Source organism: Hordeum vulgare, chromosome 4H (genome assembly GCF_904849725.1).
Source record: "Hordeum vulgare subsp. vulgare chromosome 4H, MorexV3_pseudomolecules_assembly, whole genome shotgun sequence".
Classification (NCBI taxonomy): Eukaryota; Viridiplantae; Streptophyta; class Magnoliopsida; order Poales; family Poaceae; genus Hordeum; species Hordeum vulgare.
In genome coordinates, this window is record NC_058521.1 from 4847048 (window position 1) to 4872546 (window position 25499).

Consider the following 25499-nt stretch of genomic DNA (forward strand, 5'->3'; position numbering starts at 1 on the left):
TATACCAAGTATGTTGTAACTTTTTCCAAGAAAATTATCATGTGAAATTATACACCTGCACTCACCTTTGAGCTGCCAAGGCCGTGGAATTAGTTGTAATATAAGCTTGGGCATCAGCAGACAACAGCTACACATCGTTCTCACCATGTTCTAACTACTGGGTGTGATATACCTTGGATGAAATCTACAGGAGTATATGTACATGAATGTCAATCTGCAGGAGCTCCAGTAAACAAATTAAAATCTACAGGAGCTCAAGTTCACATATATCAAATCTGTAAAAGGATGAATTGTGCCTCCCAGTCTCATGTTTTTGTATGTCATAGATATTACAAAATCAAATAAAATTAGTTACTGCAAATTCAAATCAGCAAGAGGATTTTTTTTTTGCCCGGTCCATCTTCTCCCCGAGCGCTAAAAATCATGTTGGATGGTGGAAAACATTGCCAGGAGAAGTATTAAAACTCAGAGACGTTTTTTAGCTCCATGAAGCTACTGTTCAACTCCTAAATGACACCCACTTTCAGAAGTAGTGTTATTGCAATACTTTGCAGTGCTTTTTCCTGGCCTGGCTCGTAACTCAAGGTGGAAATGGACAGTATATATGGCTGGAGTAGCAGCTCCATGGTTCTACCAAAGATTCATGATCAAATTTTATTCTTACCAACAACTATTTAAATTAACATCCTATCTTACATAGGAGGAAAAGCATGATTTTGAAAGCAAAAGAGAACATAACCAGAAACTCACCACATGAAGAAGACTCGTAATCATCTTCTTTCTTCAGAAATCTTTCATGTGCTTCCTCTGCTTTGCCAGATGCCTCACTCAACGCAGCAGTGAGATCCTCCACTGCCCTTCTCTCTTTCTCCTCTCTGTCCCTGGTATCATTCAACTCATTAATGAGCTTGATTTTCTCCTCGGTCAGGATTACAATGTTTGCATTAGCAGTCTTCTCATTGTTTAAAGCCTCCGAGGCCACTTCTTCGGCAGCTTCAAGCTTGTTTTTCAGAACATCTATTGTTGTCTGCAGCCCAAACAACTCTTGCTGAGAGGCGTCCAGGTGGTCGCTGGATTCGTTGATTTCTGTTGAAAGCCTTGCCACCTCAATTTCCAATGTTGTTGTCTTTCCTTTCAGCACTTCCATCTCAGATTCTCTGTCCTGTAAAATAGACAGGGTCTTGTCCAGTTCTTCTTCCATGGAGATAAGAGTGTCGCTTTTAGCCTTCTCAGAGAGAGTAGCCTCCTCCAATTCCATTTCAAGTGACCCAGCTTTGTTCTTCCATTCCTCAAACTGCTGATGGACTTCTGACTCGGCCTTCTTTGCATCAGCCAACTGTGCTTTAAGCTCCTCGGTCAGTTTTTCCATGTCGGCCAACCTCTCCTCAAGAACCTTTGCCTCCTCTAGTTTGCCTTTGAGAACTGAAATCTCGGATTCCAAATTCTTAACAAACGCCTCGGTTTCACGGTTTTTACTCTCCTCAGCCTCAGCGCTGGAATCAAGCAATCCTTTCAAGCGGATGACCTCGCCGGAGAGGATCTCCACCTTGTCCGCATTGACCTCCGCGATCTTCATGGCATCGTCTGCGTGGCCAAGCGCAGCCTTCTTGGCCTCGTTGGCCATCGAAAGCTCACGCCTGAACCTCTCGAGCTCCTCGGTGGTGGTGACCAGCGTCTCCAAATCCGCGGCGTGATGGCTTCGCACGCTCTCGACCTCCCTCTGCCACTCCTCGTCCCTCTTCTGGGACTCGTCGATGCCGGCCTGCTGGAGCTCGTCGGCGCGGAACTTCTCGATCTCGGTGGCCTCCCCGGCCCACCTTTTGGCCATGAGCGCGTCCTGGAGCTTCTCGTGTATCTCGTCGACGACCCGCTTGGCCTCGTTGAGCTCGCCGACGAGGCGGTCCTTCTCGCCGACGACGAAGGAGAGCTGGTCCTTGGCCTTCTTGAGGTCCTCGTGCGCGGACTCGAGCCGCAACTGCAGCTCGATCTCCCACCGCAGCTGCTTCTGCTGCAGACAATTCGATTCGCACATCAAATTTTTTTCAAGGGAACGCGGGTCGCTTTCACGGCTTCACCCTCTGCCGACAAGCGTAAAGTTTGTGCTGGAGTGAGACTCACGTCGGGGGGAGGCGTGCCGATCTTGGGCACTCGGCGCTCGGCGACGGGCTTGGCGTCGGCGGATCTCGGGGAGGCGCGATCGAAGGAGCGGCGCGGCCGGGCCGCCGCCGCGCCCGGCGGTGAGTTGGGCTCGGACCTGAATGGCCCGCCCGTGTTGCGCGAGCGCGGAGTGGACGGCATGCCCCGCCAGTGCCGGCGCCGGCGGTGGTTGTGCCCCTCCTGGTGCCGCCGGGGGTGGAGGGGCGGTGGCCGGAGGAGGGCGTGGAGGGGCGGTGGCCGGAGGAGGGCGTGCTGGGCCTGGTCCGGCTGCTGACGGGCGACTCATTCGGCCCAGATCTGCAAACAAGAGCACATCGCCATCGGTTAAAACGCCGAGCTTTGCTCCGTGTCGAACCGCGAAATGCAGGAGCGAATCCGAGCGCGTAAAGAAACCACAAGCAAGATCAATCACGGTTGTCGAGGCGCCATTGGCAGAGGAAAGTTGGAAGCTGTGAGAAGGAGAGGCGAAATTAAAGTGGATCAAGAAGCAGTTCCGCATGAGCCGACGGGAATTGTCGGTTGCCCTCGCCCGCGCCGCCGCGGCGAAACGGCGGAGGCCAGCGCGGAGGGGGCGAAGTGGAGGGAGATCTGCTGCCGCGACACAGGGGCTCGGCGACCGGGACGGGGGACGCGACGGGAACGGGATCCTCGCTGCGGAGCATCCTCCTGCGCCCGCACACCGCCCTCGTCGTCGCCGGCGACAAGGCCCCGCCCCGAGCTCCATCTCCTCCTCTCCCGTCAGCCCTGCGGTTGAGGACGGGAATGGATAAGCCTTGGGGGCGCTACGTAAAAACGAAACGTTTTTTAACTTACTCAGGGACTGCGGGTTGAATGCTCGAAAACGGAGGGACTTTTTCGCAAAAAAACCATGACGGACGACAGAAGCGGTACACGCTTTATTAGTAGGGATAGATATAAAAATACTAGCAAAAGGGCTCGTGCGTTGCAACGCGAGGAAAAACCACCATCTTCAATGACGATGACCACATTATGTTCTTATCTCATCGCAAGAAAATATTTCTTTTTTTAATTTTATTCACAATTCACAAGTTGAAACAATGTTCATATTTTTTTAAAAATATCATGGTTGTCAAAAAACTTGGTAACTCAAAGAATTATTATGAATTTCAAGAAACATTTTCTAAAGCATAGCAAAGGGACCCGTGCGTTGCAAGGGGAGAAAAAAACCATCATCTTCAATCGCGATGACCACATTATGTTCATATCTCATCACATGATTTCAAAAATTTGTTCACAAATGCAAGAAAATATTTCTTGTTTTAATATTATTCACAATTCACAAGTTGAAACGACATTCATATTTTTTTTTAAATATCATGGTTGTCAAAAAACTTGATAATTCAAACAATTATCCTGAATTTTAAGAAATATTTTTAAGATATACTATAATATTCTGATCCAGCCTGGCAATTAATTCAAAATTCACTCACGTATATAATCTGAAAGACTTATAAGCATTACTGTTTAAATGCATATATTCGGTCATTCGTGAACATTTTTACAAATTTGGGAACATTTTTAAAATCAAGAACATTTTTTACTATTTATAAACTTTTTAAAAAAATTCCAAACAATATTTTATATTAAGAACTGTTTTCAAGTATTTTCTTGTGAATTGGCGAATAATTCATTTTTTGAATTACCAAAAAAAATATTACATTAAAGAAATTTCGCAAAAATGATGGACTTTTTTGATTCACGAATGTTTTCTCCAAAATTACGATTTTTTTAAATATGTAAACATTTTTACAAAAAACCCGAACAATTTTTGAATTTGCAAACATTTTATGTTTTATCAAATATTTATGTAAATATAATTTTTTAAATTTCGAAAGTTTATTTTTGATTTATTTGAATTATAAAAAATAAAAAGGTACAGATAAATAATAGTAACTAAAAACTAAGAAAATAGGCCCCCTCCCATGGGCTGGCCCAAATGCGCGTGCTATGTATTTTCCAGCGAGGCAAGCGTAGTATAGCTGGTCCCTATGATTGGGCCGGTCCATGCGAGGATTCCCTGCAAAACGTTTTTTATAACTTATAGGTGGCATTGGTGGGTAATATTGGAGAATTTTGAAGATAATTTTAATGACGTACCACAGAAGCAATAGGTGTTTTATTAGTAGGGATAGATATATTAGGGGAGATAAATCCCAAGCAGCTTCCAAACTTGCACTGCAAATCAGGGGTGGACCTACGTTGATGGTTATGGGGGCACTTGCCCCCACTTGATTTTTACGTTCACTAATACCTGATCCGAAGTACAGGTTGTGTGCCCCCACTTGTTATCGTACATTGCCCCCACTAGGCCCAGCTTCACCTTCACGTGTATTTTAAAAGCCCATGTATTCTAGCTAGCAGCCAACAAAATAAAAGAATCGTTGGCTTGCTCTCCCTGCCCGCTTTTGTAACTTTGCTTTAGGCCGTGAAGCCGTGTTACTTCTTAAGGGGTGTTTGTTTCCAGGGACTTTTTGATGTAGGACTAAAAAAAGTCTCAAAAAATCTCATGTGAAACAAACGGGAGGGACTTTTAGGGACTAAAAGAGGGTATTTTGGACTATTTGGAGAAGTCCCTATGGGAGGGTTTTTTTTGGGACTTTTTAACACCTTTTCCAACAATGTCCCTACTTTTAGCATGTCATTTAATAACTAGTACTACATTACTAAGGATAATATGGTCTTTTTACATGTCATTTAATGATCTCTAGTCCCTATTTAGTCCCTGGAAACAAGCGGACAGGGACTAGGGACTTTTAAGTTGGGACTGAAAAAAGTCTCAGAACTTATGAAACAAATAGGACCTTAGCCTGCCTAGTGGGACGGTTCAGGGTCCATCTACGAGTACACTATACTAGACGGATCGAAAATTCCTGATCTTCCTGCTTGCACGGAGCCGCCGCAGACTCTCTCTCACCTCGCTGCTGGAAATCGCCTCTCTGCCGTTGTCTTCCCTAATCCTTCTAGCAATTGTACAATGACGCTGCAGTATAGCTTCATCACCAGACTTAATTCTACAATTCCCTCATTCTAATTGACTTCAAGGTAAGCAAGCAGGCGGTGTTAATCTAGGTTTTGTTTTTCAGATTTCTTTTTGTCCGTCTGGAATTCCTAAGTTAGAAGCCGGAGTATTCCCAATGTTTCATCAAGTTATGTATATAGTTTACCTATTTGAATTATTGGGCCAGTTCCAATACTTTTTTGGGACATAAAAGTTTTAATATCCAACTTCCAATTTGTTACTCCTTTCGCTTCATAATAAGTGTCGTAGTTTTAGTTTAATTAAGGAAAAATGGCTAGTCGGATTGAGACACTCCAATCCAATTTTGATAATCACGTCTCATCTTGATGATATGTGATAATATGACAATTCATTTAAGGTTTCAGTTTTGGGCACTTAAATTGCAGGGCAGGTAATGCAAATATTTTATAAAAATTTAATAACTTCCAAGATGCGTGAACTGGTAGATTTGGACAAGCTTCCTAAGGATCAATCTATAAGGAAGAGGATTGTAGATTACAAGCCAAATCAGCATGACGATATACAGAGAAAATACTTGATGCGGGTCTTCATTGGGCTCGCCCAAAAAATATTGGCGATCTGGCTGAACTAATGGTGCGTACAAAGAAGCATATTTCGTATTCCTTGGTCTATCGCCTTATCAAGCTAGCACTAACTCTGTCCGCTGCCTCTGCAACCCCGTTGAGAGGTGATTCTCACCTATAAAGAGTATGACGAATGCTTTACCCAAGAATTTTATGAACATATATTTATTTACTTTGTAGAAAAAGGATTGCAGAACAAAATTCCTAATGAAGCAATAGTTAAACAGTTTCACGTGGAGCAAGACCGTCGTGGGATGAAACGTAAGGTAATGTGCTAAAGCTCTTATTCTTGATTAATATTGACCTTTCTTAGTCTTTTCATTCTCTGTTAATTTAGTAACACCTTTTTTCCTTCAAGGTCGTATCTTAGATTGATAGAACAATTTACCAATGATCTAATTTCGCAAATTGGGAATAAGATATTGTCATATTGATTTAATTCATTTTGTCTCAAAGGTTAGTTTTCTTTCATTTTTTTGTCAACTTGCTTATCATGTGAAAAAATATGTGATTATGCCCGTGTTTTAGTTCAGGTGGATGCCTTTGCCTTGTTGCTTAGTAAATATGGCCATAATTAATTGCCCCCTCTTAAAAAAAATCTGGGTCCGCCCCTGCTGCAAATCAATTAGAGGGCAAACGACTTTTACCCAGGTGTAATCTATGAATTATTCGACCCAATCCTCTCCACAATCAAAGGGCTCAGGGGCGAAATTGGGCCTAGGGCATCTGGGGCTATAGCCCTAGGCGTGGCCAAACTAGTGCCATTATATCGAGTAAGAAACTTTTAGATTTTCACATTAATGAGGCCCAACCCCAGGCGTGAATACCCAGCCCAAGGCCTCTTCGGCAACCCAACTAACTACCTTAGCACAAAATCACACCCACGTTTGGCGAAATCACTAGTTAACGAATACATCTTCCATCGATTACTCCCACATTCACAGCTTGTGATAAGTGATGTACTGCATGCGTGTCACTTCTCGCAACCTGGGAGTTTTTTCTTTTTTCGTAGATCCGTATTTTCAATACATTTTATCTCATAAACCGTGCGTTCAAATCTCGAACCGTTTTCACCGTTGGCTTTCTCGCGTCGAGATCTTCAAAACTAGATCCAGGGTTGATAGGTTTTGATGAACCTTTTTTTCATGAAAAAACCGGAAGAAAAAAACGAACAAAAAAAACGTGCCTTACGCGATAGAAAAAAAAACAGAAAACACGGTTTTTTTTCCTTTCCAAGAGGCACGGGTCGTGCCTCTCGCAAAGGCAAAAACTGCCTCTCGCGGAAGCAAAACCGTATCTCTCACGGAAAAAAGAGAGTAGAAAATGTGTTTTTTTTTCTTTTCGGGAGAGGCACGTGCCTCTCGTAAAGGCAAAACCATGCCTTTTGCGAAAACAAAATCGTGCCTCTCGCAAAAAAAAAACAGAAAACGTGTTTTTCCCTTTCGGGGTCGTGCCTCTTGCGAAGGCAAAACCGTGACTCTTGTAAAAAAACAGAAAACGTATTTTTTTCCTTTCTGAAAGGCACGGATATGCCTCTCGTAGAGGCAAAACCGTGCCTTTCGTGAAAGCAAAATCGTGCCTCTCGCAAACAAATGAAAACTCGTTTTTTTTTTCTTTCCGAGATTTCTTTCCGAGAGGCACGGTCGTGCTTCTCGCGAAGGCAAAACCGTGCCTCTTTGCTGAAGCTAAACCGTGCCTCTCGAAAGAAAAACAGAAAACGAGTTTTTTCGCGTAAAAAAAAAAGAAAACGCGTTTTTTCACAAAAAAAATGACCAAAAGTTACGAAAGACCGGTGAAACACCATAACACCAAAAAAATTCAGAAAAAAACCACTCAGAAAAGATGAAAACGCGTGCGAAAATATAAAAAAAACAAAATCCGAAGGGAATGCTCAGAGCGCGACATGTGGCGGCGGCTGGAAATGCGCCAAGTGGCGGCGCGCGGGAGCGATCGCTGAAGGCTCACAAGGGAGCGCTCGCTAAATAGTTGCTCCCCACGTTTGGCCGTTGCCTTCAAAAAAGAACCCTTTGTCGTTGGTCGGTTGTGATTCCAAAGGTATCGATCACGAGACGTTTCGATCGACCATCGAAAAATCCATTTATCATATGCATGTCGATCAATAGATCCCTCGTTGACTCGTTGGCTCGTTTCATGCGCTGCCCCACGCCCGATCCACACATGTGCTTGGCCTCATCGCCTCGTGGCAAAATTTCGTGTTTTGACCTTTTTACGTAAATTCAGTCGAATCTGACCCTGGCTGGACTTTTATTTTGGATCTTACCCTTTTTCTACCACCGGAGCTCCTGGCGGTAGGTATAACAACCTACCGCCAAGGCCTCTCGCGGTAGGGTTGCACGCCTATCGTAAAAAGATTTCTAAGTTGCAGATCTAGTACGCGTGAGTGCCTATCGTCGGACCCCTTAACGGTAGGTTCACATGCGCTACCGCCAGCCTCTCCGGTGGTAGTCTATTTTCCTACCGTCATGGGCCTTGGCGGTAGGTTGTTATACCCTACCGCCATAACAACCTACCGCCAAGGTCTCCTACAGTAGCAAAAGGGTTAGATCCGGATTTTTTTTTCAACCGGAGTCAAACCCGGCTCAACTTACGTAAAAAGGTCAAAACAGTGAAATTTGCCTTCCCTCGTCACAGCAAGCCCCATCTCCAATTCCGGCAACCACTTGGTCCGCTCCGTCTCCACAACCGGCTAGAGGTATTTAAAGTTTGTTGTATCATCTTTTTTTTCTATTGGCGATTTGATCTAGGGTTCTAAATCTAGATGTTAAATTGTATTATTACTTTAGTCAATTTTATTTCAACTATTTGTTTAGAGGAAAAATGATAGAAATCCTAGATAAGGAGGACACACACACATTGAATTTCTATTGAAGCAACTTTCGGCTAGCCTACAATTAGCAGGAGCCGGAGCTAGTGATGCAAAAAAAAAAAACCTTGTATGAAGCTTAATTCAGATGTCATTAATCCTCACCCCGGTCTCAGAAACCCAAATGAGGAAACGCAAGGGCTATTACCTTGTGCACTTGGTGGTAATGGTATATTAAGTTTCTGTTTTTTTGGTAAAATTTATAAAAACAATTGACTTGGTCTATGTCCATTCTCTTGATTTTAAATACACAATTTTGTGTTTGCAACTCCGTGTCCTTCTACTATTGCTAGTGAAGAGAAGATGGCCTCAAAATAAGCATTTTTTTCATTAATTTGGTACCAATGTTTGCAATTATGCACTTTGTTAAACTATTTGTTTTATTTAATTTCCTCTCATGGTAACAATGAATTCATCTTTCATTTTTAATGTTAATTTGTGTCATATTTCTAACACACACTCGTATGTTCGTTACTTCACGTTATTTGTAGTCACTTAGTTTTAGCTCGAGGTGTTGAGAAATCCTGGCTCCGTCTCTGGAGGCGCTTCAGAGCTTGCTCCCCCGACATTACTGCTTAATCCACATGGGGATGTGGATCTGGCGGAAGGCACGACGGCGGCGGAGTCAACACGATGGCAGCGCAGCGGCGCGGTGCTGTAGCTGTAGTGGCTCGAGCTCATAGTTCAGACAAGTCGATCTGACATGTCTCAGTGCGGCCCTACACGTCACAACGGTCAAAGGAGGACCTATTACGACGCGGCCCCACTAGTCAGAGTTAACGGTCAAAGCATTGACCCGACGGCATCCTTCGTTGTGACCATTTTTTAAGATTTCAGACAAGAGAGTGGGGAAAAGTGAGTAAACGTTAAGAGCGTGGGAATGAATGAGTACTACTAAGGAACCAGGGGCGCAAATGTAAAAACCCTAAAAAAATCATCATTGTTTGAATATATGCTCAGCATTTTTTATATACCCATTTAACATTTTTCAAAGGCTTGATTAACATTTTTCAAATGCTTGTTCAACATTTTTTCAAATGCTTGATTAAATTTTTTAATATACAAGATTGAGTTTTTTGTATCATTTTTTCATAAATGTCAAAAATTTATATATACACATTTAAGATTTTTTTAATGTTTGATTAACATTTTTCAAATACTTGTTCAAAATAATTTAACATGCTTGATAAACATTTTTATATACATGTTAAAAAAAATTAATGCATGGTTAACATTTTCTAAAATGCTTGATTTTAAATTTTAAAATAATTTCTTAAAAAAATCAAAAAATTGATTAACATTTTTCAAGGAGAATTTTAATATTTTTCTAGTACATGGTCAATATTTTTCCTATACAAATTTGATATTTTTCAAATATACGTTGTGTCATTTTTTGAATACATAGTCACCATATCTTTGATACATATTTAACATTTTCTAAATACAAGTTTAACATTTTTCGAACACTTGTTCAATATTGTTTCTAAATTCATGGATTAACATCTTATAAATACATCAATCCCATATCCGGTCCATTGAAGATTATCTTAAAATGCACGTAGATTCAAGGCTCTTAGTTATCCGTGTAGTAGTGAACTGTTTTTCTTTCTAGTTAGGGTTATGTTTATCAGCCATCAAGGGTTTACCTTCTCTCCCCCGACCGGTCCAATGTTTTTCAAATATACTAAATAAAACCTACAAGGAACAGTGCACACATAGATGTTCGTGGTCTACCATAGAACTTTTCTTTTAGGTTGCGTTTTCTAGGGCAAGCATCAAGCTTTATTACGAAACAGTCTGGGCTAAATCACACATTACAGATTCAGCTACACAAGCTGGAAAATAATTATTGTCTAACACAAGAACTTCTCCACCAGGGAGCGATAAACCTAGTTGAGCTAGGCAATTAATGGATCGATCAGCTAGCAAACCATCACCTTAAAAACATCAACGTGGAATTGGACGAACCTGCTGTATCTACTATGCTATGAGTCTCCCAGGTCCCTCTGTATTTTCGACGACGGGGTACTAGGCGTCAATATATACAGGTCGCAACACACATATACAACCCCAGCCAGGAAACATGCCTATGGTCCCCGCGACCGACGCAACCAAGCCGAGCTTGGCCTCAGGATAGTAGATCCCGTATAGCAAGAGGCCGGATGAGATGACGAGTAACGCGATACCAACGGAGAGCAGCATGCACATGCACGCGAACCCGATGCCCTCGCCCGGCTCCGGCGCTACGTCGTCGTCGACCTTGCTGCGACCAGGATTCTCGACGTCGGCCATCGACCTCCTCCTTTTCTTTTGCTAGGCTGACTCTCGAATTCTCGATCGATCTAGTCGGCAGCAGAGGCGTAGACGATGAGGTGCGATCGTCGAAAATGAGAAGACCAGGACCTCGTCCTAGGGTTCCTTATATACTCGCATGCATGCGAAGGGTAGATATATATCCCTAACCGATTTAAAACCGATACTGTTGGGATTACTTGGGAACACGCAACTGGGAACGTTAACGTGGAAGAAAAGGCGGGAGCCGTTACGGAAATCACGCGAGATCGCCGCTTGCCTGCTCTTCTACGTGCTACTCCCGTCCCGCAAAGCTCTTTTAACCGATGTTTTTTTTCAAAAGTACGACGAATTCTGTAGCAAATTCGAATACCGTATGTCAAAATCAAAAAAAATCAAAAATAACACCCCGTTGGCCTCTGGTGAGCCGAAGGCCGAAGAGCCCCTGGATAAGGACGACCCCCCGGGACCTTCTTCCGATTTGTACTTATCCGCCGACGGCGACGACGATGACCGAGGTGCAAGCACCTATGATTTCTTGGAGACAGTTCTTGTGACTCCACCACCACCATCGACACAGGAGACACTGACACTGATGGACGAGGTGGTCTATGGTCGTGGTCATCGTGAGACTCGTCCAGCGCCTCAGCGCTTATCGCCTTCCGGTCCTCGTTCGAGGAAGCCCAAGATTCGTCGCCGTCGCCAGGAGTGATATAGTTATCTATGTATGAGACATGACTATCTAATTATGTATGAGACATATGTCTATTTTATGTATGGGACATATTCATATTCTATTTCGGTGGTAAATTGGTTTAGAGGGATAACACTTGTACTACAAACTAAATGCATCCAACTGAATTAAACAGTACAACTGAATTAAACGTTACAACTTAATTAAACAGGCTAAAGAAAGTGGCGGCAGTGTATGGAGGGAAAGAAAATGGCAGGATAGTAGGACGGAAAAATAACATGGGGGATAGTAGGGCGAGTCAGTATGATCACTATGGCAGATGGCTGAAAACAACAGCTAGCTCATGTTCACACTCTTTGAAGGTTATGAACACCAAATTGTTGACTTCAATAGAAGATGCCAGAAGAAAATTACTGAAACCTTCCTTCTTCAACATCATTCTACCACCCGAGCCAATAAAGTAGGAACAAGGAATGCTTACGGATATATCATCATCTTCAGAATCCAAAGTAATTTCAAGAGTTAAAGAACCAGTCCTAGGAATTGACACAAATTCCTTCAAACTTCTCACAACCATGCTAGGAATAACCTAACAAAAAACATCAAAGGTATACGATATTCAGCTTACAAATTTAAAATTGTATGCTAGAACAAAGAACAAATAAATAAAAAATACCCGAAACCAAAGCTCACCATATGTTGAGAAATAACATTCATGGAATCCATCCTATGAACAAAAGGAGTACACAATATGTAGTTGTCATCAAAGAGTTGTCGTGACATGACATACATTTGATGATAATTCAGAGTGACACCACGACTATAAAAACAAATGTCAACAAGCTCCCTCTGAGTTTCACTCAGATCCTCAAGAGCTACAAAAAATAATTTCACAAACTGAGCAGAACAACAAAACGTATAAGCTGAAACAAAACTGAAAATCAGTCCAACAAATAACTTACCAACACAGGGTAAAGGGAACAACATAACACCATCCCGATGAAAATCGACACCAATCATAGTTCCATAGTGCTCAAGCCTAATAGTCATCATGTTATGATGACGGAGGCCATAACCATTCACAAGTTCTCCCACGAAGAACCATGGAATTTACTACTCATTCGACCATCTCTAAACAAAACATGGTATAAGTTACCCTCACTCTTGTGAAGAGCAAGATCAATATCTATGTCAACCCTCTGAATAGCTAAATCTCTGCACTCCTCAATGTACCGAGTAAGATGTGATCTAGCACTGCATGGAACATACTACAACAAGAATGGAAGCAAACATCATAATCATATAAACAAAGGTATTTGAATACATTCAAAAACCAAAACAACATCAACCATGTGCCACAGTCAGATAAACAAGATATAGAATCTTACAACACGCCTTGAACATCGACGATTCAGCACAACAGTAATACAGACACACCGAAATCAAAGGAAAGGGACACCTGGAGCTCGACAAAATGGGCAAACCATTTACCTGCAAACTAACAGTGACCAATAAGAACCGAATCGAGAACCGAGTTGAAAGTTGACATTTGATTGAGTTGGAAGCAAAAAAAACGCCTATGAAGAGAGCCCTGGTCTATTGTTTACGCGGGTTGGATACGAAAATGGGTGGACGAGCGAAGAGATCGGCGCGGGGGTGGAAGCACCAGAGAGCAACGGGAGTGGGAGGTGGAGCTGGGGAGCCTGTAGGACGGGGAGGGCGAAAATAGTTGTCAGAGGAGAAAGGAAGGAGGGGGGCCTTATCCAGGTGCCCATCGGCCGCCTGGAGGCCGACCAGGCTTCTTTGGCCACGCAGAGGCCCACAGGCCACCATTCGGCCTGCCAGAGCCCGACGTGCCTCTCTTCGGCCCGCGGGTGGCCGACGGGGTGTTATTTTTGTTTTTTTCAATTTGTACATACAGTTTTCGAATTTGGTATAAAATGTGTGAGTCTTTTGAAAAAAAATCCATTTTACCGGTTCCCATAGCTACCGGAACCAGCTAGCCAATGAGCACATGACACCACATCAAGCATTCATATACGAAGGTGTGTTCCACTTCTTTCTACTAGTAAGTTGCACGTGCAATGCACGTTTCAATCAAACTGTGTCAAACTCATGCAGGTACAAAATTTTGAATTCATACTCTTGGATGACCCCTTCTCTATAAGCAGAAGAAGTGGAAACCCTGATGCCATGTGAAGTTCAAGCGGACCATAAAGAAACTATATACTAGATGAACAAATTCTTCATTTGCAAAAAGAAAAGAAGAATGAACAACTTTTCCACAGATAATATTGGGTGTACCGTATGTAGTCTACTTAACAGTAAAAATGGAATCAAATATCCGATAAAGATGACAGAATGTTTATTTTCTTGGGGGAACATCAAAGGAAAATACAAACATTTCCAAATGAACATGGTGCCAATCAGTCCTCGGTACTACACTACTATTATCTCCCTTGTGTGATCCAACAGTTTAGAAGAAAGTTGATTGGCATTTTGTCCCGTCAGAGTTAGCTCACACGTAACAAAATGTTGTGTGCAATAGCACATTCGGTGAAAATATAATACTTGCACAGAGCTCCAGTTTTATATTCAGTGGAAAAAAATTGCCCTACAGAAAATTACCAAAGCAAAAGGTGTGGCTTCCACTATTACTCTAGTATATTTCCAACCTAAATCTTAAGGGAAGGAGTCTGACGTTCAGTAGAATATGGCCGGTAAAAAACACTCCACATACAACTACGTAAAATTTATCCAATTAAGCTGCTTTTCGAACATGCCACTGAACAAAAACAAAGCTAGGTGTCGATATATTTTGGTTCTTGTCCTGATGCATCTGTCCTTGTTCAAATTGCAACACAAATTTCTACAAGGAGCATAATAATATGAACAAGGGACATCACCAACAATTATTTCACAAAGGAGATGTGCAGAAAGATTGTCAAGGAAGTGGTCAGTGCTCGTACAGCTATCTTAGCATGATCAAGTTACATGCATAGGTTTATCATAAGATGATTTAAGTCCACTAATAATTTGGAAATGGGTCCTTACAATAAAGAACCAAACAACATCCACTTTAGTTTAGATGCTGAGATTGTTTACGAATTCCAAAGAAACGATAGACCCATGGAAGTAGAGAAAGCTTTAGAGCAATGGTAGTAGAAGTAAATTGTATCCTTCAATGAAAAAAAATTAATAAAACAGATTAACACATATTAGGACTACTACAATACAAGTGGCTCCTCATGTAGACTGATACATCTCAAACGTATTTATAATTTTGATGGTTTCACGCTGTTATCTTGTCAACTTTGGATGTTTTGTTTACCTTTTATATCTTTTTTGGTACTAACTTATTAAATCAGTGCCAAGCGCCAGTTCCTGTTTTTCTGTGTTTTTGACTCTTTTCAGATCTGATTTTGGAACGGAGTCCAAACGGAATAATTCTTTCGCCATGATTTTTATGGAAGATATCAAAAATACCGGAAGAAAAAGATACCGGAGGGGGGTCACGAGGGCGCCACAAGCCCTGTCGCCCCCCCCCCAGGTCGCGCCAATCAAGCTTGTGGGCCCCTCGGGGGCCCACTTGATGCAACTCCACCGCCATTACGGTCCTATAAATTCAGAAACCTCCACAAAGAAACAAAGATCGGGAGTTCCGCCGCCGCAAGTTCCTGTTTCCGCGAGATCTCATCTGGAGACCCTTACCGGTGCCCTGTCGGAGGGGACTTTGGAGTTGAAGGCCTCTTCATCAACATCATCGCTCCTCCAATGACTCGTGAGTAGTTCACTTCAGACCTACGGGTCCGTAGTTAGTAGCTAGATGGCTTCTTCTCTCTCTTGGATCTTCAATACAAAGTTCTCCATGATCTTCATGGAGATCTATCCGATGTAATCCTCTTTGGCGGTGTGTTTATCGAGATCCAATGAATTGTGGATTTCTGATCAGATTATCTATGATATATATTTCAGTCTTTGCTGATTTCTAATTTGCATGATTTGATATCCTTGTAAGTCTTTTCGAGTCTTGGGTTTTGTTTGGCCAACTAGATCTATGATTCTTGCAATGGAAGAAGTGCTTGGTTTTGAGTTCTTACCGTGTGGTGACCTTTCCCAATGACAGTACGGGCAGCAAGGCACACATCGTGTAGTTGCCATCAAGGATAATAAGGTGGGCTTTGTCGTAGATATGAGATTGTCCATCTACATCATGTCATTTTTCTTAAGGCGTTACTCTGTTCTTTTGGCCTTAATACACTAGATGCATGGTGGATAGCGATCGACGTGTGGAGTAATAGTAGTAGATGCAGAAAATATCGGTCTACTTGTTTTGGACGTGATGCATATAGATATAATCATTGTCATAGATATCGTCACGACTTTGCGCGGTTCTATCAATTGCTCGACAGTAATTAGTTCACCCACCATCTACTTGCTTTCATGAGAGAAGCCATTAGTAAACACTACGGCTTCCGGGTCTATTCACGCCCATCGTTAATGTAATACTGCAGATTTTTCAGGTTTATACGATATAGAGTCACACGTCGTGCTCGAGGCCCACTGGTAGAAAAAGAGGCTTCCGTCCAGCCCCATAAGTCGCGAAACTGTAGGAACCGCGACTAATGAATTCTTTAGTCGCGGTTCGGAAGACGAACCGCGACCAAAGGCCTGGGCCCAGGGCGCTCGGTGGCCAGCTGGTGCACGTGAGGGGCTTTAGTCGCGGTTGGCCAGGCCAACCGCGACTAAAGCTCATCCCCTATATATACCAGTTCAGCACACTCACTTAGCCATTTGGTGCCACTTCTCTTCACAAGCTTCACAAGGGGGTGTAGGTTTGCTTTTGGTTCCTCTTATGCACACAAGGTGTTTGATGAAATGCCCCAAGAGCGTGAAACAAACATGATATGAAGTGTTGGAGCCACACTTGAGGTTCCTCATTTATTTTTTCCTCCTCGATCGCGGTTAGCAACTTGAACCTTTCATGCATGTGTGTCATTGATAAAATATGCATGTGTGTTGTTCATTGTTTAATTTCTACTGTTTATAGCTAGTTAGTTTAACAAATGCATGATGGTTAATTATATATTTTATATTATAATAATGCAGATGAATCGGCAATGGATGTACGGTAACCGACTCTCCCGCGAGTTCACTACGGGTTTGAAAGATTTCCTCGTAGTGGCTAATGCGAACAAGGAGAAGGGTTTTGTTATCTGTCCATGTGTTGACTGTAAGAATCAGAAGGGTTACTCTTCCTCAAGAGAAGTTCACCTGCACCTGCTTCGGCACGGTTTCATGCCAAGCTATAATTGTTGGACCAAGCATGGAGAAAGAGGGGTTATAATGGAAGAAGATGAAGAAGGGGATGATTTCAGCGATGAAAGCTATCTTGCTCATTTCGGTGATACTTTCATGGAGGATGCTGAAGGTGAAGGGGAAGGTGAAGGTGAAGAAGAGGCACGTGATGAGACCGTTGATGATCTTGGTCGGACCATTGCTGATGCACGGAGACGCTGCGAAACTGAAAAGGAGAGGGAGAATTTGGATCGCATGTTAGAGGATCACCGAAAGTCGTTGTACCCCGGATGCGATGATGGTCTGAAAAAGCTGGGCTGCACACTGGATTTGCTGAAATGGAAGGCACAGGCAGGTGTAGCTGACTCGGCATTTGAAAACTTGCTGAAAATGTTGAAGAATATGTTTCCAAAGAATAACGAGTTGCCCGCCAGTACGTACGAAGCAAAGAAGGTTGTCTGCCCTCTAGGTTTACAGGTTCTGAAGATACATGCATGCATCAACGACTGCATCCTCTACCGCGGTGAATACGAGAATTTGAATGAATGCCCGGTATGCACTGCATTGCGTTATAAGATCAGAGGCGATGACCCTGGTGACGATGTTGAGGGCGAGAAACCCAGGAAGAGGGTTCCCGCCAAGGTGATGTGGTATGCTCCTATAATACCACGGTTGAAACGTCTGTTCAGGAACAAAGAGCATGCCAAGTTGTTGCGATGGCACAAAGAGGACCGTAAGTCGGACGGGGAGTTGAGACACACCGCAGATGGAACGCAATGGAGAAAGATCGACAGAGAGTTCAAAGATTTTGCAGCTGACGCAAGGAACATAAGATTTGGTCTAAGTACAGATGGCATGAATCCTTTTGGCGAGCAGAGCTCCAGCCATAGCACCTGGCCCGTGACTCTATGCATCTACAACCTTCCTCCTTGGTTGTGCATGAAGCGGAAGTTCATTATGATGCCAGTGCTCATCCAAGGTCCGAAGCAACCCGGCAACGACATCGATGTGTACCTAAGGCCATTAGTTGATGAACTTTTACAGCTGTGGGGCAGACCTGGTGTCCGTGTGTGGGATGAGCACAAAGAAGAGGAATTTGACCTACGAGCGTTGCTTTTCGTAACCATCAACGATTGGCCTGCTCTTAGTAACCTTTCGGGACTGTCAAATAAGGGATACAATGCATGCACGCACTGCTTACATGAGACTGAAAGTGTACATTTGCCAAATTGTAAGAAGAACGTGTACCTTGGGCATCGTCGATTTCTTCCGAAAATTCATCCAGTAAGAAAGAAAGGCAAGCATTACAACGACAAGGCAGATCACCGGCCGAAGCCTGCGGAACGCACTGGTGCTGAGGTATTTGATATGGTCAAGGATTTGAAAGTCATCTTTGGAAAGGGTCCTGGCGGACAATCAGTTCCGAAGGGAGCTGACGGGCACGCAGCCATGTGGAAGAAGAAATCTATATTCTGGGAGCTAGAATATTGGAAAGTCCTAGAAGTCCGCTCTGCAATCGACGTGATGCACGTTATGAAGAATATTTGCGTGAACCTCCTAAGCTTCTTGGGCGTGTATGGGAAGACAAATGATACAAAGGAAGCACGGCAGGACCAGCAACGTTTGAAAGACCCTGATGACCGGCATCCGGAATGGTTTCAAGGTCGTGCCAGCTACGCTCTGACCAAAGAAGAGAAGGTCATCTTTTTTGAATGCCTGAGCAGTATGAAGGTCCTGTCTGGATTCTCGTCCAATATAAAGGGAATAATAAACATGGCGGAGAAAAAGTTTCAAAACCTGAAGTCTCACGACTGCCACGTGATTATGACGCAATTGCTTCCGATTGCTTTGAGGGGGCTCCTGCCGGAAAATGTTCGAGTAGCCATTGTGAAGCTATGTGCATTCCTCAATGCAATCTCTCAGAAGGTAATCAATCCAGAAGTTCTACCACAGTTACAGAACGATGTGATCCAATGTCTTGTCAGTTTCGAGTTGGTGTTCCCGCCATCCTTCTTCAATATTATGACGCACCTCTTGGTTCACCTAGTCGAAGAGATTTTCATTCTCGGTCCTGTATTTCTACACAATATGTTCCCCTTCGAGAGGTTCATGGGAGTATTAAAGAAATATGTTCGTAACCGTGCTAGGCCAGAAGGAAGCATCGCCAAGGGCTATGGAAATGAGGAGGTAATTGAGTTTTGTGTTGACTTTGTTCCTGACCTTAAGCCGATTGGTCTTCCTCGATCGCGGCACGAGGGGAGACTAAGTGGAAAAGGCACGATCGGAAGGAAATCAACGATATGTATGGACGACCATTCTCTGACTGAAGCACACCATACTGTACTGACCAATTCCAGCTTGGTGGCTCCGTACTTTGAGAAACACAAGAATATTTTACGCTCGGACAACCCGGGGAAGCCTGAATCCTGGATTAGGAAGGCCCATATGGAGACTTTCGGCAGTTGGTTGAGAAAACATTTAATGAATGACAATGATGTTGTAGATCAGCTGTACATGTTGGCCAAGACACCATCTTCGACTATAACGACTTTCCAAGGGTACGAGATAAATGGGAATACATTTTACACGATCGCCCAAGATAAAAAGAGCACCAACCAAAACAGTGGTGTCCGCTTTGATGCAGCAACCGAGAATGGGCAAAAGGTCACATATTATGGTTACATAGAGGAGATATGGGAACTTGACTATGGACCCTCCTTTAAGGTCCCTTTGTTCCGGTGCAAATGGTTCAAGCTAACAGGAGGTGGGGTAAAGGTGGACCAGCAATACGGAATGACAATGGTGGATTTCAACAATCTTGGTTACCTTGACGAACCATTCGTCCTAGCGAAAGATGTCGCTCAGGTTTTCTATGTGAAGGACATGAGTAGCAAACCGAGGAAACGGAAAGATAAGAAAACGATCAGTACATCATGCGATGATCCAAAGCGCCACATTGTTCTTTCAGGGAAAAGAAACATCGTGGGAGTGGAGGACAAGACAGACATGTCAGAAGATTATAATATGTTTGCTGAAATTCCGCCCTTCAAAGTGAACACCGACCCAAGCATTAAGTTAAATGATGAGGATGCTCCATGGATACGGCACAATCGTAAGCAAGCACGGACACAAGGGAAGAAATGATGTGTAATAATTTATTGTACCAAACTTTGTTGAATGGATCATGTGAATTATATTACCCGTGATGTGTTTGGTGTCCATTTTCGAATGATTCGAGATACCACTGATGATACATGAAATTTGGAGTGATTTAGTCATACTCCTGCCTAGGCGTATAATATGCATACTCGTAGTCTTCATAGCCGCCGCCGTTGTACTGTCGTCGCCTTCTAAGTTGCCGTCGTCGTCGTCGCTGCTGTCGTCGCTGTCGTCGGGCGGCGCTCGTGGCTCGAACTGAGTGTAGCGCAGGCGGGGGATATCGCCGGCCGTGATGTAGTCCATGACGCTCTGCAGAGTCCGGCCGTACCACCATAGCCGACGGCCGGCCTCGTGGAAGTTCCCAGGAGGCAGACCGTCCTCCTCATACCTGGCGAGCGCCCTCTCACGCCGATTGATGAAGAAGGCGTCCCAAGTATGCTGGTTATCGGGATGCCAGCGGGGATTCATCCGCTGCTCCGGCGTGAGGTCGAGGTAGTAGTGGTTCGTGATGGCCGCCCGGCGCGCAGTACCCTGAGGGACGGGAGGGACCGGCACGCCGCCGGCGCTTAGGTTCCAGCCGGTGGGGACGCGGTAGCCCGGTGGACAAGGGTAGTTCGAGGCGCAAAGCTCCTCCACCTGCTGGTAGGTTAGAGTGGGTGCGGTGGAAGCCATGAGAGAGTGATGAGAGATTGTAGAGATGTGATAATGCTGGCCAAGCCGGGCTACATATATGTAGTGAGAAATGGCGGGAAAAATGGGAGCGGGAAGACAGGAGGCGGGAAGAAAGTGGCGGGAAGAAAGAGGCGGGAAGACAGGGAAGAAATGGCGGGAAGAAGAGGAATCCAGAGCTGGTCATCTAACCTTTAGTCCCGGCTGGTTGGTGCAACCGGGACTAAATGTGGTTTTTGTGTCATCTAAGAAAACTGTCGGTGGGATAAGGACGTTTGGGTAAGCTTTAGTCCCGGCTCGAGGGTGCAACCGTGATTAAAGCTGTCGGCAGGATAAGGACGCGTGGGTAGCGCACGACGCCCTTGTCGGAGGAACAAGACAAAGCAGAAGCGGCGCCGTGCCTATAAATTATATTAAATTGAATTAGTTTTATTTTTTTTAATTTTTTGATATATTATTTGTATTTTTAAGATTTTGAATTGAATTAGTTTTATTTTTCTGAATTTTTTGATATATTATTTGTATTTTTAACATTTTGAATTGAATTAGTTTTATTTTTCTTAATTTTTTGATATATTATTTGTATTTTTAGAATTTTGAATTGAATTAGTTTTATTTTTCTGAATTTTTTGATATATTTTTTGTGTTTTTAACATATTGAATTGAATTAGTTTTATTTTTCTGAATTTTTTGATATATTATTTGTATTTTTAATATTTTGAAAAAGAAAAGTATTTTGAAAAATACCTTTAGTCGCGGTTGGCCTCGTTGCGCGCGGGAACGCAAAAACCCGCCAAAAAACCCTTTAGTCGCGGTTGGTCTGGCCAACCGCGACTAAAGGTTACCCTTTAGTCGCGGGTCGCCTCCCCAACCGCGACTAAAGGGGGGGCTATAAATACAAGGGCCCGAACCGTCGCCTCCATTTCTCGTCTTCTCCGATCTCTGCCGCGCCGAAGGCCTGCCGCCGTCGCCCTCGCCCTCGACGCCGCCCGCCGTCGCCCTCGCCCTCGACGCCGCCACCTCTCGCCCACGTACGGCGCCGCCGGCCGCTATCACCGGCCTCCCTCGCCCACCGCGCGCGCGCCGCCTCGCTCGCCCGCCCTCAACGCCGCCGGCCGGCCGGTACTGCCGCGCGCGCACGCGCGCGCCTCTCTCAGTTCTTAGAATTTGTAAAAACTACGGAAAAAAGTTTGTAAAAACTACTTGTAAAGGTTTTGCATTTTTTGTAGCTTTCAAATGGTATATTATTTGCCCCATTGTGATAAAATTTGTAAAAACTACGGAAAAAAATTCTTATACATTTTAAAACTGACTTAAAACCGTACGGAATTAAAAAAACAAACAACATATAAAATTTTCGTATTTTTTCAACCTTTCCAATGCTATATCATTTGCTCCATTACAACAAACCATTGAGAAATTAACATCTATATTATTTGCGTCGATCTGGCTAGCCATTTTCAAATAAGCTTTCCAACCTTTTAAACCGTTCACAGTTGGAAGAAACTTTTTGTATGAAAAACTGTGCATTTCCATAACGCCTCCCTCTCCGTGACGCCGTCGTCTGCCGCCCCGTCTCGCGCTCTACCGCGACACCCTCTCCCACCCCTTCCTCGCCCCCTCCTTTTGCCACCGCCCTTTCGCCACCGCCACCGCCACCGCCCCCCTTCTTCACTTAATTAATTTGTTTTTACTACATGTTTTCAGGACTGACATAATGGCGGACGATAGAGCTGACACGATTATGGACAACTATGATCCGGACGGTGAAGCACATATGTTCGGCATCATAAACGGCGATATTCTATATGTGCCGACCGGACAAGAAGAAGATGATATCTCTTCTTATCTGAACCTTGACGGTGAAGATGAAGGGCGCCGTCAGCAAGATGATGCCGAACAAACGTCGATAAACGACGATCTTCAAATGGAAGTAGCAACCACCTCCGGCGCCGAGGTATATATATACATTGAGCCTCTGGTGATACAAACTAACTAATTTGAATAAATATGTGTGTACTAACGCGCGCGACTCTCTTTCTTATTTTAGCCCTCGGCCGGATCGTCGAAACAATCGAGTACGTCGTCAAAGCGTGGCGCAACCAAGACGATGAAACAAGGAGAAACATGCACCATCGAGGTTGTCGACAGTGCAACCGGCAGGCCGCTGGAGCCCCGCAAGAACGCCACCAAGTTTGTCAGCCAATGCGGAGCCGTTGTTAGAGACAACGTCTCGATCACCGTCCAGGAGTGGAATAAGCCAAAGAAGGCACGAATTGTTGGTTTCACTTTTGTCGATAAGAGAACAAAAAAAGATTGCTTCAAGAAGCTTATGGAACATTTCGTTCTACCTCCGGAATACAACAAATTCGATGAGGAGGGTAACAAGATTGAGGAAAACAAGGAGAGGAGGAGGCTAGTCAAACAATTCGCTCTTCATAAGATGGCCGACGCATTCCGGAAATTCAAGCAAAATCTAGCCCATGACTTTGTCAAGCAGAACAAGACTCCGGATTTCAAAGGACAATATGAGAAACTGAAACATGATTGGCCAGAATTTGTGAAGCAAAAGAAATCGGAGCAGTTCATTCAAATATCGAAAAAAAATAAGGAAAATGCGGCTAAGAAGGAGTACAATCATATTATGGGGCCAGGAGGGTATCGCATTTGGGTGCCTAGGTTGGAGAAGATGGAGAACGAGCTGAGGGCGCGAGGAATCCGTCCAGGTACGGAGGGATGGGACCCAAGGGCCAAAAGCTGGTGGTACAGGCATGGGGGAACGCTGAACCCGGAGACAGGGGAGTGTGTTTACCGGGGCAAATTAATTAAACCCACCCAAGCCCTTATTGACGCAATGAGGGATGCTCAAGAGGGGAAGATCAAGTTCAACAGAGAGAACGACGCGCTGACAAAAGCCCTCGGGAATCCTGAACACGGAGGACGTGTACGAGGCATGGGGCACATTCCGTGGAAAATAGGGTTCCCCCAGAACGATGACCCGTACGGTTACAGAAGCCGTAAGAGAAAGATGGATCGGGAAGCAGATGTTGTGGCGCGGTTGGCATCGGAAATGGATGTGATGAAGAAAACCGTGAGTGTACTATTAGTCGAAAGAGATGTAGCTCGGGCGCAGCATGAAGATCATCCAACGGATCTCGGAAGCCAGCAGCGGAGAAGCAGCGTGGCTTCCACGGAGGCCCCACCGGCTGGTGCAGATGCACCGACAATCGAAATTGCTGCACCGGAGCCTCTGGTGGTCGAAATTACTGCACCGGAGCCTCTGGTGGTCGAAATTACTGCACCGGAGCCTCCTCGCTACCCCGTGGACGATATAAAGGAGATGAAAGAATGTCATCTGTATTATCCTATCGGGAACATGTCCATGAAGGTAGCCATCGGCAGTGCTTTACCATGTTTACCTGGAGCACTCCACCACAACAACCCCATTCAAGATGGCCATGCTCGTGTCACGGTGGAGGACATAGTCCAAGGGTTTGAGGACCTGGAGATTGACATTGCTACACCTGAAGGGGAGAAAAGACTTGGAGATGTCAAGCGCCATTTCATTCTATGGCAAAAGAAGTTTATCAAGTTTCCAGGCGAGGCGCCAAGGACAACAAGTCCACCCCCCTACGGTGGTGGTGGTGGCGGTGGCGGTGGTGGTGGTGGTGGTGGTGGTGGTGGCGGTTCACCTACACCTCCGTCACGTCAGCCGACGCCCCCCAGTCCACAACGTCCGGCGGGTGATCAGACGCCGCCCCCCAGTCCTCGTCCGGCGGGTGATCAGACGCCGCCCCCCAATCCACCTCCGGCAAAGAAGCAGAAGCAGTCCTGGATTATTAACCCGGACCCTTATGTACCTAAGACCACAAAGGTACCGGAGCCATCACTGAAGCCTCTCCCCACAAGGCCTTGGGAACGTAGTGCCAAGGAAACTGCCGCGGTCGCGGCTGCTGATCATGAGAAATGGAAGGCGGACTGCAAGAAGAAAAGAGAGCCCGAGCCCAAGCCAGTATTTTCTGATGAGCAAAAGAAGTGGGCTAAGTCATTTTTGAGCACACCGTCCCAAGCCGCGAAGAATCTGCCTGACGACTATGCACGTGAACTTCGTAGGCAGGCACTCATGTTGAAGGAGAAGAAAGAGCGGGCGGAGAACCAGGAGAACAAAGCCTTGGAGGAGGCCGAGAAACGGAATTAGAAAGTAAAAAAAGCGGGAAACGAGTTGCCCAGCTCGGGGAACAAAGTAAACAATCGATTGCCCCGCTTATAGTGAAAGTCGCCGGTCCGGATGACCCCGATATCATAGCAGCTGCGGCAGCACATGGATTGACTGTAACGAGTGCCAGAGAACAAGCGGCCAACTTAGGTATTACTCTTCGTGAACTGTTAGGCCTTGATGAGGCGCCAGTGAAGCAGGTAGTAATTACATATGTGAAGAATGGGCCTCTCATCGAGCCTGCGCAGGAAGAGGATCTACCTCCACAAATGAAAGGTCTGCTGAAATGGTACAAGGGTTACATAAAAAATAAAAACGCCAAAGAATATATTTATGCGGAAGTTAGATATGAGCATCACTTCAAACATTACTATGTACAAATTCATCTGAGTGAATTGTTCCAGCTTTTCAATCTGCGCGAGCTCGACAAATCTATCATCAGTTGCTACGTTCTGTAAGTGATTTATTTCTACCCCATCTCGTTCATATTGCCTGCACTATATATA

At 44.5% G+C, this 25499-nt stretch overlaps 1 pseudogene; it reads right to left on the reverse strand.

Annotated features, from left to right (window-relative positions):
• Nucleotides 1-209: 209 nt before the first annotated feature.
• Nucleotides 210-10957, reverse strand: LOC123448367 (annotated as a pseudogene).
• Between the last annotated feature and the right edge of the window lie 14542 nt (nt 10958-25499).